Below are 19,225 nucleotides of genomic sequence, written 5' to 3' on the forward strand. Positions count from 1 at the left end.
TATAGCCAAAGCAATCTTAAGCAAAAAGAACAAATTGGGAGGCATCAGTCTGCCAGACTTCAATCTTTACTACAAGGCTATAGTAGCCAAAACAGTATAGTACTGGCACAAGAACAGAGATACAGACTTTTGGAATAGGACGGAGATCCCAGTTATAATACCATCCTCATATTGTCATCTAATCTTCGACAAAGCATACAAAAGCATACATTACGGAAAATAATCTCTATTCAATAAGTGGTGCTGGGAAAACTGGATATCCACACGTAGAAGATTAAAATTAGATCCCCACTCCTCACAAAAACCAACTCACGTTGGATAAAAGACTTAAACCTAAGGTATGAAATCTTAAGAATTCTGGAAGAAGTGTTGGGAAGTCTCTTAGACATTGACCTAGGTAAAGGATTTATGAAGAAGACCCCCAAAGCAATCACAGCAGCAATCAAAATAAACACATTGGATCTGATCAAATAAAAAAGCTTTTGCACAGCCAAGGAAACTGTCATTAGAGTGAATAGACAGCCTACAAAATGGGAGAAAATATTTGCTTTCTATACATGCAATAAAGGGCTGATAACAAGAATCTATATAGAACTTAAGAAAATCAACAAGGGAAAATCAAACAACCACATCAATAAATGTGCAAAGGACATGAACAGAAACTTTTCAAAAGAAGACAGAATAATGACCAGCAAACATATAAAAAAGTGCTCAACATCTCTAATCATCAGGCAAATGCAAATCAAAACCACAATGAGATATCACTTAACTCCAGGGAGAATGGCGTTTATCAAAAAGTCCCAAAACAATAAATGTTGGTGTGGATGCAGAGAGACAGGAACACTCATACACTGCTGGTGGGACTGCAAATTAGTGCAATCTCTGTGGAATGCAATATGGAGATATCTCAAAGAGATCCAAATAGAACTACCATTTGATCCAGCAATCCCATTACTGGGCATCTACCCAAAAGAACAAAAGACATTCTATAAAAAAAGACATCTACACTCGAATGTTTATAGCAGCACAATTCACAATTGCAAAGAGGTGGTAACAACCCAAGTGCACGTCGATACATGAGTGGGTTAATAAAATGTGGTATATGTATACCATGGAGTAGTACTCAGGTATAAGAAACAATGACGATAATAGCACCTCTTGTGTTTTCCTGGATAGAGCTGGAACCCATTCTACTAAGTGAAGTATCCCAGGAATGGAAAAATAGGCACCACATGTACTCACCATCAAATTGATTTCACTGATCATCACCTAAGAGCACATTTGGGAATAACATTAATCGGGTGTCGGCCAGATGTGTGAGGGGAGGGTATGGGTATATACATACATAATGAGTGCGATCCACACTGTCTAGGGGATGGACACGGTTGAAGCTTGGACTCTGGGGGGGGCGGGGCGGCGGGCAAGGGCAATATACCTAACCTAAAGTTTTGTACCTCCATAATATGCTGAGATAAAAAAAAAAAGGGGGAAAAAATAAAGGTAGTATTTAAGAAGCAACATAAATCTCTTTAAATAGTCCAAGGTATTTAATAATCTAACTGTGGGTGCAACATGAAAAAACATGCTTCATTTGGAATAAGAAGGGGACCCTGAAAATTCCTTTCTCTAGGTGCACTTGAAACTAGAAAAAGTTTTGTGTTTGATTTAATGGTTGTTTCTGATAGCATTAGGTAAAGTATCATGTCCTGGGTCTAAGACAGCGTGAAAGAGAGAGACCAACTTATTCAGCATCTGCTGTGTGTCAATCAAGCTGATCACTGTGCTATGTATTTTACATACCTCAGTTATTTTGTCTCTCACCACCCAGCAAAGTGATCATCATCATACTTACAGATGAAAAAATTGACGCGCAAGTTCAGAAACTTATTCATGGTATCATGCTGGATCAGTAGTTCTTGTCTTAGCTGTGCAATTCACATAGTATCTCCGTGTCTCATTTTTCTCCTTTTTAAAATGAGTAAGTTGGACTAAGGCTTTTGTGTGTTCTGGAAGGAAGGTTCTGGATTCTAATATTCAAGCATTTTCTGTAGTTTGTGAGATCTTTTCCAAGATGGATAAATTAGACCAGCTGAAGTGGTCCACAGAGCCTGCAAACCCACCTGGCAGAGCAGGTTCCGATGGTCCCCAGCATCCTGGAAAACCAATAGCGTTATCTGGAAGTTCTGTTAAAAACTGGGGGAATAGTGGCAAAGACTTGTCCTGCTCTGGTTGGAGAATCTGAGGGCTCAGATTACCATTGTTTCAAAAGTATTGAGTTAAGGAATTGCAAGTTACTTCGTGCAGAAAACATAAAAATGTGAGATTTGTGGTCAGCAACGGAAGTAACTTCTCTGTCACCTCTCTGATGCACCCACCTCCCTTTCCTACTTGCACAGAGTACCGCATCCTACTTTATTCAAGACTTTTTAAAAATAGCTTAACCTCACCTCTGCTTTTTCTTATTTCTTTCTAGCCTTCTCCCTAAAAATTCCTCTTACCTCTGGACTCACTTATTTTGCATAAGCCTCTTCTATAAATCCCAAGATTACTTTTCCCGTCTCTTAAGACTGTAAACTGGGTAATATGCGCTGAATGAAAGGCCATGGTGGGTTACTCTGTGTGAGACATAAAAGCAACATCATCTGGCATAACCCACTCCTGGAACTCCAGATCCTTGGGTTGTGAGTGAACATTGCAATTTGAAGCCCTGGAGTAAATTATTTTAAAGTACATTTTCTGCAAACACTATGGCTTTTGTTTCTGGCATGCTCCTCTTACAATCTTCAGTTCAGAAGAAATACTGAACTCAGCTTTGAGCTTTTCTCTTACCCGATCCCTAATATGTTATCAAATAGCCCTGTCGCTTGTGTAATTAATCCTTTTTATTTTTCTTTAGCTCATGTGAGGATTTTCTCTTAAATTGGAAAAGTAATATATTTATAGATTAAGTCATTTGTGATTTTACTAATTTCTGGGTCAGGTTCTTCTATCTTTTATAATACACTGGTGATGCTAAGAACTTTCCAGCAATGTTTCAAAGGAAAAAAACCTATGATCTTAATTGCAAAGTACACATTGAAGACTTCTAACTAGATACTGTGTTGGGTGCCACACAGAACGCAGACAAGCATTGTTTATACCCTCAAGGAATTTATATTCTTGCAGGCAAATCCGCAAATTGCTGCTGTGAAAGGCATACTGACGTCGTGTTGCTGGAGTTCAGAGTTAAGGGGACTGCAGGTGTTGGAGTCCTGCGGAGGTGAGATCATTAGCTGCTTCCTCTCTCAGAGAGCTGCTGCCTGCAGGGACATTATGCTCTGTGGAGACTTGGGAATCTCTAAGTGTATTCATATTTTTCTTGCTCTTGCTATCGTAGAGGAAGAGTTCACGCTCTTATCAAAGTCTCCTGCCTTCAAAAATTCAGCATCCAATCTCTTCATGCATTCAGTAGGAATAAAGGAATTAGCAGCTTTATGGAGGTGAAATCGACTTTATGTTCACCTGTTATTTGGTTTCTCTGTAACACTGATGTGGTTAGCATTCTCTGCTCCTGGGTGAGTCTACGGTCATCTTGCTTGCATGCATTACCCCTCGTGTGTGCCCCTTCCCCTTGGGCTGCCTTTCCTCTGTCCGCATTGAAGTTTCCTTTTCTTTCATCCAACCCCAATTTTGCGATTTCCAAAGACCAGGAACTAGGCCGGCCTCTTTTCTCTCCCATTTTTTTCCTTTCCCTAGGTAATTTACTCAATTTTAATAATTTTACATGCCACCTCATAATGATAGCTCCCAAACTTATCTCTCTAAGCTAGATCTTTCCTTTGGGCTTTCATCTTACTTATCCAATTGCCTAGTTACTATTTCCGTTTGTATATCTCACAGACACCTGAGACATAATCATCCAAAATGGAATGTTTGTTTTCCACCTCCCCCACCCCACTGTTGCTGATCTCAGTATTGGCTCTAACAACCAACCGCCCAGTTGCTCAAGTCAGAGGTTGAAGTCTTAACTGTGATTCGTCCCCTCCCCACATATGATCATCAGTGATCCTGGTGGATCTGCCCAGTGAATGTCTTCAACCGGACCATTTCTCACCGTCTCTACTTACCATGCCCTTGGCTGTGGCGCCATCATGATCATCATCTAGATCAATGCAACTGCCCTCCCTTCTCATACCTCAATCCACGCTCCACACAGCAGTGGTGATCCTAGCAGGCGAATCTCACAGTTCTGTTTCACCCTACAAAAATCCTTTCCATGCCATTCTTTCTCCTGTATCCACCCCTCTGTATTAGCAAAAAGGAAAAACAAACTCTGTTTTTTGTCCCCTCTTTTCCCCATGTGCAGACACTTAACCATTCCTCTTTCTTGTTTGGGATTCTGCTGTTTCGATTTTCTTCCTATCTCATGAAGTTACTAAGGGGATTTCCAAAACAAAGACAACTTTCTCTTTGAGGGAGATTTTGAATATTTTTTGAATAATAAATTGTTCATCTCATCAAAAATGGGAAGGAATTGTAAGGGTCCTTTAAAAGGTGGTGAGATTTTTGGCAGACAGAGATGCTCAGGAATCATGTCACATGGAGAGAGATTAACCAGGACTGACATTTGCAAGTGTAATGTTGGTTTGAGGAAGAATGAGAGGCTTTGCTTAGCTGGGAGAATAGCGTGCCTGTGGGGTACATGGAAGATCCCTGGAAGGGTAAATTGTGCCTTACTGTGGCATCCTCCCTGACTGAGAAATTTGAATCAGGTACAACAGGAAAAGTTGGAAGCCACTAAAGAGATTTTGAGCTTAGATATGATGCAGTGAATGTTGCACTTTAGAAATGCCAGGCTGGCATTATTGGCAGGGATGCATTGGGACAGATTGGGATGGGGAAGTCAGATGGTAGGGAATTCAATAAAGAGACTAGTCCACCTATACAGGTGAGAAATACTGAAAGCCTAAGCTAGAATGGCAGCCGGGGTCACTTTATTTGCTTTAAATATTATTATGCTGAGCTAAGTATCTGTTTTCATTGATCCGCTTCTTCCGTCTGGTTTAATACAGATGCTACCAGCCCTTCAGATACTTGCTTTAGATTAAAAATTCCCAGATACTACAGCCTTTCTTCACATGCCCTCCCGTTTCCATCTGTCCCTCTGAAGGCCACCTGTTTGTCAATGTCCTGCCTAAATTGTAGGGCTCAGAATTAAGCCAATTCTTTACATGTGGTCTTCCTAGAATAGGCTCTCACAATTACTCTCTCCACATAAATCGTATTATGTCTCTGATCACCTCATCTGCTATGTGATATGGATATGTCTATATGGAAGCGATATTCTTGATAGACAACAGCTGCCCAGCAAGGAGGTAAGAATTATCTGCTTCTCAATCATTTGTCATGACAACTTAGCTAGTGTTTTCTCTGACTTTGCTTGTCTTTTCTACTTGCTGCAAACCATCCTGTCTTCTGTCTCTATTTTACATGTTTCAGTTTGGGGAGCATTAGCAGTGTTTGCCTTATGCAAAATCTAGTGTTTATAATAAATTCATTCAACAAGTTGTTATCAATTGCCTACCACATCCAGGTACTGTTCTTGCGGCCTGAGATACATCAAGAAACATGATATTAAATGTTCCTGCCTTCCATTCACCACTGTTTCATGGGTCACTCTCTGGTTAACAAGTACCATCAGAGGAGCATTTATTCACTACAGTAATGATGTCAAAGCTACTGGTTCCGATGGAAGGTGTTTCAAGGACAGCAGATTCTGTAATATGAGTGAAAACTTCTTGACTTTGGTTCAATTCTCCCTAATATTGTCCCTTTCCTTCATTTAAATTTCACCATTCTTGGGGGGGGGAGGAAGAAGAGGTGTTAGCCTGGCTCTCATATGGAAATTAATTGATGTTCTTCCTCACAGTGGGCTAGATAATTTAAAAATTAATATACTGTGCAGAGAGCAGTACCTAAAGGTTGCAGAGGCTGACTGGTGAGCTGCAGGCATTTGAGTCTGCCAAGCAGAATGAGAAATAGATAAAGCTAATTAGAGACCTAGTAAAAATGAATTAGTGGTGTTGAAAAAGCAAATTAAGATGCAGACAATCAATCTAATTTCAGGGTCTCTGGTGAGTGGTAAAGCTTAATCCTTCTTGTATTTGATGAAGGCATGTATTAATTAAAAATATTTATATAGGCCAGGTGAGGTGGCTCATGCCTATAATCCTAGCACTCTGGAAGGTCGAGGCGGGCGGATCATTTGAGCTCAGGAGTTCGAGACCCACCTGAGCAACAGCGAGACCTCATCCCTATTAAACATAGAAAGAAATTATGCGGACAGCTCAAAATATATATAGAAAAATTAGCTGGGCATGGTGGCACATGCCAGCAGTCCTAGCTACTTGGGAGGCTGAGGCAGGAGGATTGCCTGAGCCCAGGAGTCTGAGGTGGCTGTGAGCAAGGCTGACACCACGGCACTCTAGCCCAGGCAACAGAGTGAGACTCGGTCTCAAAAAAAAAAAAAAAAAATTTATATAAAAACAAGTCCGTATGAGGTCTTTATGACCAGAGGAATCAACTTCAATTGGTTTGACTCTCAGAAGATGGCCATGATTTTGCGGTGAAAGGCGAGACCTGCCTTCACACAACTAAATTAGAGCCTATTTTCCTAAAATATATTTTGCCAGCGAGAGAGAATGTTTGCTTCCCTTCCTTTCAGTTTTGTTTTCCTTCATTTTCTCTTCTGGCTTCCTGTGACCAATTCCAAACCATCCATCCTGCTTCCTTTCATTCTGTGGTCCTCGGTGCAGAGGTGGTAGCTAAGCACCAAAGCAGAGAACAGAGCTGGGTTTTGGAGAGAAAAGAAGCCAAATGAGCAGAGAGGTCACGAGCTAGGGGAGGGGAAGAGGCACTTACAGTAGGAGGCAGAGACACCTAGTAAAAGCACAAAGAAGGAATAACGCAAGGATTTGGAGTCCTGTGAGTGTCAGCCACTGTGAAACTTCTAGATCAATGAAAGAATGGGTTATCGTATAATAATTGACTATCTGTTAGCATTGTGCTTCTTTCTACCCAATATATTGGGTAAGAGGATTACTACACAGTAGGTTTCCCCTTTTCATATCTCTCTCTCTTACCCAACCTCTGACAGGGGCTCAGAGAATAACTCACCAGGGAGGCCACAGGGAGCTGCATCCTGTGCACTGTCCCTTCTGGAGTTAAAGAAAGTCAAATAGTTTTGCAGCACTGGAATAAATGGAGCGCAAGAGGCCAGTTCTGCTGCTGTATCTCACTGCCCTACTTTACAGCAGAAATGGGATTCAGTCAGAGGCTGGAATCAAAGCAAATCTTCCTGGCCAGCTGCAAGTCTCGCTTGAGTCTAGCTGCTGCTAATATTATAATGATGGCAGGAAGAATGGTTGATGGCAACATGTAGAGTTTTATTCTGTCAAACTCATTTTTTTAACTGAAAATGTTATACAACACACAGGAAAAAGTAAAAAAAGAACTTAAAAAAAAGTAGACATATAATGAAAAGCCAGTCTTCCCTTATTCTCTCAATGCAGGTTTCATTTCCACAGATGGAAGATGGTTCACAGAGGAGACAGAAGGGGAAATAAATAAGAAAAGTGACATGTAGCCCTGGGAAAACACTGAGCATCTGCGGTTCAGGGTGATCAGTGTGATAGGATGCAATCAAAGTGGAGGAGGCTTTCATATTCTCCTGGGAACAAAGGACTGTCATTAGAGCAGGACAGAGTCCTGGCCTGGGTGGACTCTGATCTTATGGCAGAGGCCTGGCACGTTTCTGGTCACCACCTGTGGCAATGCTGTTAGGGAAAGGCCACCATTCGTGTCTGTCAGTTGTCTCTGTCTCTGTAGAAGTGTTGGACATACTTTACCAGGTCGCCTCCTCCTTGTTCTGTGCCCCAGGATTACAGGCAATGGAGGTTTCCTACTCTGTGAATTTGACACCTGAGCATTTTCAGTTTAGCACTTTATTTTATACTTAGTTTATGTAACAACAACTATGAACAAGCCAGCAATTATTTATTGAAAGCCTGTTGTTTCAAGCTTATGTATATATGTTTTCTAGCCTATTTTATATGTTTATACACACACACACACACACACACACACACACACACACACACATATGTATATATATTCCTCCAAGGCAGAGTTAGCGGTCCCTGTAACATGTCCCAGAGAACTCTGTATTTCCCCTCTTGGCATTTATTATGCTGCATTTTAATTCTCTCTCTCTCCATATATGTGTGTGTGTGTGTGTGTGTGTGTGTGTACAGTCTACATATACTACAACTGTATGTTAATATATAGTATATATTAGCAGTCCCCAGCCTTTTTGGCACCAGGGACTGGTTTCAAGGAAGACAAGTTTTCCATGGACAGGGGGTAGGGGGGATGGTTTCAGGATGATTCAAGCACATTACGTTTATTCTGTACTTTATTTCTATACTTACTACATTATAATACATAATGAAATAATCATACAAACCTCTCTGCTAATGATAATCTGTATTTGCAGCCGCTCCCACCGTTAGCATCACAGCCTCAGCCCCACTGCAGATCATCAGGCATTAGATTCTCATAAGTGGCAGCAACCTAGATCCTTCGCATGTGCACTTCGCAGTAGGGTTTGAGCTCCTGTGAGAATCTAATGATGCTGCTGATCTGACAGGAGGCGGAGCTGAGGCGGTGATGTGAGCAGTGGGGAGAAGCTGTAAATACCTGCCACTCACCTCCTGCTGTGTGGCCCAGTTCCTAAGAAGCCACAGACAGGTACTGGTCTGCAGCCCGGAGGTTGGGGACCATAGATATATATCATACACACGCACACACACACACACACACACACACACACACACACACACACACATACATACATTTATATAATTAGCACCTCAAGTGCTTTTCATTTGTCCTCATGGGTCTGGGGAGATTATTTTCTTTGTCTCTCACAGCATTTAATTTACCTGGGAGAAAGGCTTATTCCCTGTGCAGGTCACAGCCGTTGTGTAGAGTCTGAAGATCTCAGGCTGCTTTGTCCACTTTATGTCTGGAAGCTCCCTCTGAGACGGGAGCCAGTGCAGATGGACAGTGTGGGTGGAATAACCCTACAGATGAGCCACACTGCTGATGGACCATGGCATTATTTCTATATTTGTGTTACTTTTATGCCTCTTTATGTATGCATGTATATAAATAATGCTACTGCTCTGGGTCAACTCTGAGATGTAAAGGTATCTGCCAGGAGATTGGCAGATGACTCAAGAACCTAAAACTTTTTTTATTTTGCAATTTCCCTGGGGCCTTCTACAGCTTTAGAGCAGAAGAGAAAGACAGTTTATATCAATGCACAGGAAACATCCATCCTGAATTGCTATTTAAAATTTAGAGATGGCTGCAGCCTGTTTTCAGCATTGCCAAGTGTCTTCCAGTTTGCATTACTGCTGGGGGTGGGGTTTATGTTCCCCAGCATTCTGCCCTTACATCCTGCTCTTTGCTGCTGTGACGACCTCATATATTTCTGTAGCTCTGCTGCTCGGGCCACCACGTCCCCTTTAGTCAGCTAAGTCTGATGATTCCGACAGAGAATTAACCAGCCTGAGGCAGCCAGTGAGTTTCCTTTGTTCCTCCAGATCCATTATTTCCCCTGCCTTTACCCTAGGAAGCTGACCTTGACAGATTACACAACCTCTGGACGCTGTTGCTCATTGGTTTCCTGTTGGGGCCACTAGAGATGTGAGATCATTGGGTGGGAACAGAGAGGCTGGGGTCACCACAGCCACAACAGGGCGGCCTCTCTCCTATGGTTCTCCCTAGCACCTGACAATGTTCCCTCTTGCCCCAGCCTCTCCAGCGGCTTCCCACTGCTGCTAAGCCTGGGGTGCTCCATTGACCCTGACTGGCTTCCTTCAACCAGGCCCCACATCTGTGAATAGTCCCTTGATTAAACATCCTTTGTTGCTACAATGAGTATCCATCTGTGTCCTGCCAAGGCCCTGAGTGATAATTACTCCTTAGGAAAATGACTATGTTGTAGCTTCCACACAGCAGCCAACTCCAGAACAGAATGAATAAAATCCATAAAACAGTAGGAGGTCTTTTCCTCCTGAAGAGTCCTGAACTAGCACCTCTGATGCCCTCACATCTGGATTTATGATTGAGATTGTACACACACACACACACACACACACACACACAGAGTTTTCTAAGTACAGTCAGTTCTGATTGACCTCTTCCTCTGCTCATTCTCTGTTGCATGTAATTATGTTTTTTTATTGTAAGCCAAGCTCGGAAGCCCTGATATCATTTTGCTGTAAGATAATATCCAGGGGCTAGAGGGGTGGGGGAAAGCGAAGTTATTTTTTAATGGGTACAGAGTTTCAATTGGGGCAGATGAAAAAGTTACTGTGATGGATCATTTCACAACAATGTGAGTGTACTTAATGCTGCTGCACTGGATATTTAAAAATGATTCCATGATTTAAAAATGATAAAATAACAAACAGCATTTAAAACCCAACTCACATTATAACATGTGATACAAAGAGGGCTACTAACCCATCAAGAATTCCAGTAAAACCGTGGATTTTGTTTCTCATTGTGACTGCATTATCTTTATCAAGTGACTTTGGGGGAGCCATTTACCCTCTTTATGCCTCAGTTTTTCCACCTACAAAGTGAGACGAATCATTTTGGTGGACTGATGTTTCCTGGGGTGGTAGGAAAGTCATGCTGTGGTGTGGGTTTGTTACTGAGGCGTGTGCTGTTATGCAGATGGCCACTGCAGGGTCCCAGTCCTCACCCACCATGGCTGGTTTACTCATTGACTCTTATTCCTCAATGAACCGATCATCAGAGGTCTGTTTCATCCTATGACCATCAAATGGCACTGTGGGGACACGCTGTATTGGAGAATGTCAATCATTTGCAGTCTGTTGAGTCTTCCCAAGCCCATCCACCTGGTTTTCCTGAAGCAAGACTTCTTTAACATCAGGCACACAGAAAAGAAACCCATTTATTGGAGTAATAGACAAAAACAAACAAACACACAAAAGCAAAAAGGCAGAAATGATCTCTATTTCCAGAGCCTCATTTCCTGGTTCCCAGCTCCCTTGGGCAGGGTTTGGTTGCACTCCAGAATGATGTGGCTTTCAGAGGAGGACAAGATAATGCTGCTCATAACCATGATTTGCATACATTGAGGGTCTCCATATTTTCCATCCCAGGGAGTGCTGGAGGAATAAGACAAGGTCCTTGGGCTAAGTGAAGAGATGGAGTTAATACCAAGTGCACCCAGCCGAATCTGTGTCTCAAGCTCAAAATTTTTACCACATTTCTTTTAACTGTTGTCAGTTGTCATCAAAGCAGCGCTATTTAATAGCTTTTCACTGGTCTTTCTCTTTCATGGCTATTACATTGGCAGTTGGGACGTAAACATGTGTATGTGTATTTCCTTCTAAGACTTACAGAGTGGAGAGTGGAAGAGGCAGGAGAGAGCACTGATGACTATTGGCCCAAATACCTCATGTTGCTTAGAAAGACAAGTTGGAGACACCATGTTATTTTGCTTGAGCTCTATTTCTCCATGCAAAGCCATTTTGGGATTATGGATCTTGAGAGAAAACTAAGTAAATTCTGAACATTAGATATTTCCTCTATTTCTCCTTTTCTTTTCTTCTTCCTTCTTCCATTTCCTCTTTTCACATTTTTCTTTTTCTCTTTCCTCTCACCGTTATTCCTTGGCCTCTTTTTCTTCTTGTGTATTTTCTTTTTAAAAGGGAGCAAAAGCTGTGTGTAGTAAAAAACATCTCAAAACACAGTTGAACTATGCTTCACTTCTTTTTCTCTCTAATCCCAATTGCCGAGGGTAGATAATCACAGATAGACTTTCAGGAAATATCTGCTGCATGCTCTCACTCTCGAAGCTTTTCTGCTTTATTTGCCATATTGAGATATGTGCATTGCTGTCCTGTGCTCAAAATCATCCTAATGCACCAACCATTCAGCATAGGCACTGCTGGTGTTCATAGGCAGCAGTGGCTCATTGCTTCACATCATCTCCAGTAGAAATAAGTGTGGAGTTCAGTTTGAGTGAGTGCTAGCTTTAGCTTTAAGGACTGGATCAGTACTAAAACACAGACTAATTATTGAGCAAGATTTGGTGTCTCTGAATAACTAAATACATTTCAGGTTAAATGGTAAACTCAACAAATGTTTGAATAACTATTACTATGTGTTAGTTTAGTTTCTAAGGCTTTGGCTATAGCAATGAAGAAAATATAGTCTCCACCCACGTAGAACTAAGGGCAGAACCTGTGTATCTTCTACTCAAGATATCTCATTATCAAAGATAGAAATACATCTGTCTGTTAATACATTAAAGGAAAAGATAAAATTAGTTAGCAATGGCCCTGTGGTGTTCTCTGAAGTGGTGTTTTTGCCCAGATACCAGGTCTAATTCTCAGCTCCTCTTTTGATAGAGCAAACACAAAGGAGATGGCAGGGTAGAAGTCAGCAAGACAGGGATGTTGAGATGCTTGATGTTTTCTGAAAAAGCCATTGGAACACTTGAGGATACAGAGTTGGCAGGAAAGGGAAGATATAAGCAAAACAAATGGTCTAAATTGTATAGTGTATAGAAATTCATTCTCAGTGCCCCAATTTTTACCTATCTAACAGAGGGTGATGCCAATGTCAAAACTAAAGTTACAATAGGTTAAGTGACTTTTCCAAAGCCACAAGAATAATATGTGGCAGAAGTAGGTCAAGAACTCAAGAATCTCTGGGTCTAGCATGAGTCCCCTTTCCCTAACACCATACCACCTCTCCTTCAGCTGTTGACTAGAGAACCATCCAGAAAAGAAATAATAGAAACTGTTATGCTTTGTGAGATTTCATTGAATTGACCAAGTAATCAATACAAATATGTTATTTTGCCTTCCTGATCTATTAAAATTATGCAATCTATTAAATAGGTACAAAAAACTTATGACATCTCAATATGTACTGACAGGTCTACATGGAAGTACTTAAATTTCTTGAAGAATTCAGTCTGGAAAAATTCTCCTAGTAGCAACAATTCAGCTCCAAAAATTTGTCTCATCAGTAGGTTATAAACACAATGACACAAGAAGGCTAGCTACATGTGACCAAATATTAAATCTGAATTGACCAAGAAGTCCTTGAAATTGTCTGAGAAAACCCAGAAAGTGACCATGTCAATTGTCTGATATCATGTGGAAATTATCACTCTTAATCAAGAGCAAGTTAATTTTAGTTTTCATACCTTTGGGTTTTGTGCACTATTGTGATTGGAAAAGCCATGTATAGTACATATTTGACATCACATGCCTTTACCCTGAAATAGATCATACGCACATAGCAGACTAAGTACATCCATACTAGCTGGGAGGTCCCCGAGTTCCCTGATGTGTTAGCTGCTTTCTGTATCTCTCTATGCTTTAGCGGGTTCTATGAGCATGAGTTGTCCTCTGTGCAGTGTGAGACAGATACGCTGGGGAGTTTACATCCCTGAGAGCAGCCCTCAACAGAAGCTGTTGAATAAACACCGCCCATGTCTTTTCTATTTATGGTACAATTCTGAGGTCTAATCTCTCAAGAGTTCCCGATGGAATTGTGGCTCTGTTGCCCTCAGCAGTAACTCTCTTATGAAAAAAACCTATTATTAGCTTTTCCTCTTTCTCATTGTACTTATCCACTCTTCCTAAAAACACTTCACAATAAACTACTTGCACCCACATCCTTGTCTTAGAGTCTGTTTGCAGGACCCTAAACTAGGACAACCAAGTCCCAGTTAGTTCATCAGACTGTTAATCAGAGGTCCAATTGGGTCTTTTGAATGATCAGTATTAGATTGCTCTGAAGATTAAGAGATACATCACATAGAAAAACTCAACACATTCATTGAGTAAAGCCTCAATAAATTCCAGAGAGAGACAGGAAATATGTACTCTTGTGTATTCCATAGGAAAGATTTGTGGGATATATATATATAAGAAGAGGGTGTCTACAATCATAGTTGGACAAGGAAAGTCACTAATTTTAGTTATAATGTCATAAAAGCACCACATATTTTGAATGACGAACAGGCTCTCAAAAGCCTTTTAGCATGTGTTTTATATGTAGAAAAAATAAAACTGACTTATGATTTTCCTTAATGCTTTGATAGAATCTTTTTTGTGTTTCTAGTTAGCAAGCGATGATAAATGAAAATTAAATGGTTGGCACGTTTATTCATATCCTATTGCTACTATAACAAATTATCACAAATTTACTTGCTAAAACAACACAAATTTATCATCATAGATTCTGTAGTTCAAGAGTCTGACGTGGGTCTCATTAGGCTAAAGTCAAGGTGTCAGCAGGGCTGTGTTCTTTTCTGAAGTCTCTAGGGAAGAATCTTTCCTCAACTTTTCCGGCTTCTAGAGGCTACCCAGATTCCTTAGGTAGTGACCTCTTCCTCCATCTTCAAAGCTAACAATGCTATGTCTCTATGATATTTCCTTAGTCATACATCTCTGCCTCACTACATCCAGGAAATGTTCTCTGTTTTTATGAAATTATATGATAGATTACAACCATCTGGATAATCCAGAATAATCTCAAAATAACCTCAATTACCGTGTAAAGTCTCTTTAAACTTTTAACTAATTAGTCAATTTAAATTGCAAATAAAATTTGTATATATTTATGGTGTACAGTATGATGGGTTTTGATATATGTCCACATGGTGTAATGTCCAAATCAAGCTAATTAACATATGCATCACCTCACCATAGTTTTGTTTTCTTTTTTTTCCTTTTGGTGTTAAGAAAACTTAAAATCCTCTCTCTTGGTAATTTCCAAGTATATGATACATTGTTATTAATTATAGTCACCATGTTGTACATTAGATCTCTTGAACTTATTCCTCTTAACTGAAATTTTGTATCATTTGACCCATATCTTGCAAAGTCCCTTTTGCCATGTAAGTTAACATTCTCAGGGTCCAGGGATTTGGAGGATCATTATTCTGCCTACCACAGTACCTATTACTAGTAATTTAAAATTTGTAAAGAGTCGCAGAGGATCTCTTTAGTTTGTTGATTGCTCTTATTGTTTTCTTTTAAGGAATGTAGAAAATGTGTATGTTTATTTTTATTTTATTTTATTTTTGAGACAAGGTCTCACTCTGTGCCAAGCTAGAGTGCAGTGGCATCACCATAGTTCACTGTACCTTCAGACTCCGGGGTTTAAGCAATCCTCCTACATCAGCCTCCCAAGTAGCTGGGACTACAGGCAAACATCACCATCCCTGGCTCATTTTTCAGGGTTTTTTTTTTTTTTTTTATAGAGTTGCGGGTCTTACTGTATTGCTCAGGCTGGTCTTGAACTTCTGGCCTCAAGTGACCCTCTTGCCTCAGCCTTCCAAAGTGCTGGGATTATAGGTATGAGCCATGTCACCTAGCTGCAATTGTGTGTGCTTTTTTTAAAAGGCTTTCATAGGTTCATTCTCAAGTTGAGCATCCCAACCCTTTTTTAAGCATTTTTTTATTGTACTCTAATTTACACTAAGTATACAGCTCAATGAATTTCCAAAAGGTGAACACAACTGGAAACTGCCACCCAGATGAAGAAATAGGACACGTCTAGCATCTTGAAGCCCTCCTCATTCCCTCCCCTACTCATGAGTCCCTAATCCCCCAAAGAAACCACTATCTTAATTTCTATCAGCATAGGTTACTTCTTCCTCATGATTTGATACAAACAGAATTGTTCAATATGTATTCTTTAGTGTCTGACTTCTTTCACTCAACTGTCATGTTTGAGAGAGTTTTCCATTTTATAGTGGACAGCAGTAACTTGTTCATTCTCATTGTTACATAGTATTTCCTTTTATGAACATGCCATAATTTATTCATCCATTCTGTTGTGGACATTTGTGTTGTTTCAGTTTTTAGCCATTGAAGCTGTAGCTATTGCGAATTTTCTAATATAACTTTTGACAACTATATATGTACGTTTCTGTTGGGTACGGACCTAGAGGCGAAATCACTGGGACATAAGGTGTGCCTCGGTCCAACTTTGAAAAACACTGCTGAACAGTTTTCCAAGTGTTTGCACCAGTTTATACACCATACACCAATCATTAATGGGCATCCCAGTTCCACAGCCTCACTAACACTTGGCATGGTCAGTCTTTTAAAAAAGTTTTAACCAGTCTGGTGACTGCGTACTGCTATATCTCTCTGAGGTTTGTTTGTTTGTTTCTGTTGTTAAGGTAGAATTTATATGCGGTGAAATGCACAAATCCTAAGGTACAATTCAATAAATTTTTTCAAACCTAAACTTGTTTGAGTTTTAGGGTTTTGAGTTGTTTGTGAATTTTTCTATCAAGAGAGTTTGGGGGAATTAAATCTCTTGTGGCTGAAGAGGGAAAACTGTATTTAGTTTGTGCTCCCAGCCCCTTCCTTCTGGTGGCAGGAGTAACACACAGGCACTGGCAGGTTATGCAAGCAGGGTCTCTGGACTGCCGATTGCCCCAGTTAGTATGTGTTACCTGCCTCAGAGGACACTTCCCTACTCACCTGAGGGGCAGTGATCCAGAAAGAGGAAAGGCAGACCACTAGCTTTGAGTCTCAGAAACATTATATAGTAGCGCAGCTGCAGAGAGTCTGCCTGTTCTGCCCTGAGCTCTTGCTGCTGGTGCCACACAGCAAATATGTGACAAGAATGAACCCAACAGTAGTCAGACTTCAGAGTAGCCTCTTTCCTGGTTCTCATTGCTCTTGTCACATTCCTGTATGAGTCATGCACAGTTAGGTGTTTATGCCATGGATAAAACACATTCTCCTCCGTGGCCAGGCGCACACAATTCCTGATGCTTCATACTTAGTTTCACCACAGGAAATGTACCAACCACTTGTAATTTATCTGCAAATAAAGAAGATGGGGAAAAAAACCCAGTTGGCTTGTACAAAGATAGTGGCTTGGATGTTCTTTGTCTAATGAAACATTCTCAACTTTCCTTTCAGGAATATATGTCAGTCACTCACGGGGGCTAGGTGGTGTGGATAATTGGCTCTGCTAGGATTAGGCAAATTAAGCTGAATCTTGTTTATTTCCACCTATAAAAGAGAAAGCTTATGGTGCAAAATTTTAGCAAGTCTGTTTCTTCTTCATCCAGGAATATTCTTACTAATGATGAAATGACACTCATGGAGCTACGAAGAAAGATTCAATGATCACAAGCTACAAGTCTGTCTGATGTAAGGTCTCCCATTTAGAAGGCTCAAAGGACTGTGGCCCCCAATAACCCTGATACATTCAGTATTTCTACCCAAGAAGCCAGAAAGTGGCCTGGGCATTGGCAGGGACCACACTACTTAATTAAAGTTCAATGTCCACACTGATGGGACCCAAGTGCTGCCATTCTCAGATCATAGCTCCCAAGGCCACTGTGGTCATCACCTTCTCCTTGGTCAAAGGAGAGAGAGCCTATAGAATGGTTATGGGACAGGTCAGGAAGTGGAACATTTTGCTTCATCCCAATCCCATTGGCTGGAACTCAGTCATGTGGCCACACTTACCATAAGGGAGGCTTGGAAATGTAGTCTAGCCCTGTGTCTGGGAAAGAGGAGAATATGGATTTTGATGACCTTGTCAGTCTCATATATAGATGGCACGTAGCTTGCCTCAGGGTAACCTTTTTCATGTTCATGGGATTTATAGTAGAAGCCATAGTAAGGCAGCAATGTAGGTAAAAATTAGAGGCTCTAAAATAATGTTCATCAAGTGCTTTTAGTCCTGTTGCTTAAAATCAGTTTCTAGACATCTTGAATGCATAGACCCTGTAGTAGGCATTTATTCAGTCTGTTTCTCAATTTACTTGGCAATCTATCTGGACTCCTAAATGTGACTGGATCTTTTTACATCCCTGTTGGTCATGACCTGGTTTCAAAAGTCCAAGTGGTCCCCAGACACTTGAAGGGTGAACCCATCCTAGGGTTGCCTGACCCCAGAGTTAAATCTTGAGCTGGTTCTAGGGTCCTGGGAAGAATGCATTTTCTAAGATTCCAAGGGCTTGTGGCTAAGCCCTTCTGATATTGACAATAACAGAGGTTCAGCAGTGTGGCCTCTAAGAGGTGACAAGCATTGGGTCTGCTGGGGGACTGAAACTCTCTGGCCACAGCAATCTTAAATGCAACACACATAAATCAGCCCACAATTCATATGCAAAAAAATATGATTTTGTCTTCAAATTTAATTTTAATTTTGAAGACCCCCACCCCCGACATTCCCCCAGGTGGTTGAGATAATATCAGTTCATTGGTCTAGTTACCAGGAGTGGTCATGAAATCAGGTTGCTCTGGGGAAAGCAGGCTTGAAGAATGACAATGTCTGTGGTTATTCAGATTTGCTCCTAAGCATCTTCTCATTGTTCTCTCTTTCCCCTTTCCGCTGTAGGAGCTTTCTCTCTGCTTTTCCTGTGCCACATGGGAAGGCAAGGGATCATTCTGCCCCCTCCTTCTCAGGCTAGGAATAAGAAATCCCTATATGTCCGGCTATGGCTCATCCACCTAAACTCCCTCTGCAGCTGTTTCCCCTTGCCAGGGGGCCTCCCTCCTCTTAGTGGCACTGCCTGGGAAGCAGGGCAAGACCCTCCGCTGTGGCCCACCTGTGCCTCTGCTCATGATTTCTCTTCCGATTGCCCTCCTCGCAACCTGGAAGCTTTTCTTCTAGTTCCCCAGGAAAATCCCTTTCTCCTAAAGCCTGCTGCTGTCACTCATAGGTGTCTCCATGTTCCTTCAAAGGCTTCACTTTTGGAAGACAAAGGTCCAAAGAGGTTAGTGCTATTTTTTTATTTCTCCGTATTCTACTCTGTAACTTCACCCTCCCAGTAGAATGAGAATAAAGTTTAACAGCCTTATGGGTTGGAAAGGTGAAGGAAAAAGGAAAAGGAAAAGTGGTGAAGGAGAAACTGATAATCCCCGCCACTTGATCTATTAGAATCATATTCTACAGCAATAATTCACCTACCTACCTATCCATCCTTGCAACACACAAACACATACACACAAAGAAAGCAAGCAAACATATTTCCCTGCTATGGCATTTAAAGTGGATGCGTGTGAGCCTCCGCATTTCAAATTGTTTCTATTCAGCTACATGGACACAGGCTGAAATAAATAGTAGATAATTTTGTAGGAAA

The sequence above is a fragment of the Lemur catta genome, unplaced genomic scaffold (assembly GCF_020740605.2).
Source record: "Lemur catta isolate mLemCat1 unplaced genomic scaffold, mLemCat1.pri scaffold_66_ctg1, whole genome shotgun sequence".
NCBI lineage: Eukaryota > Metazoa > Chordata > Mammalia > Primates > Lemuridae > Lemur > Lemur catta.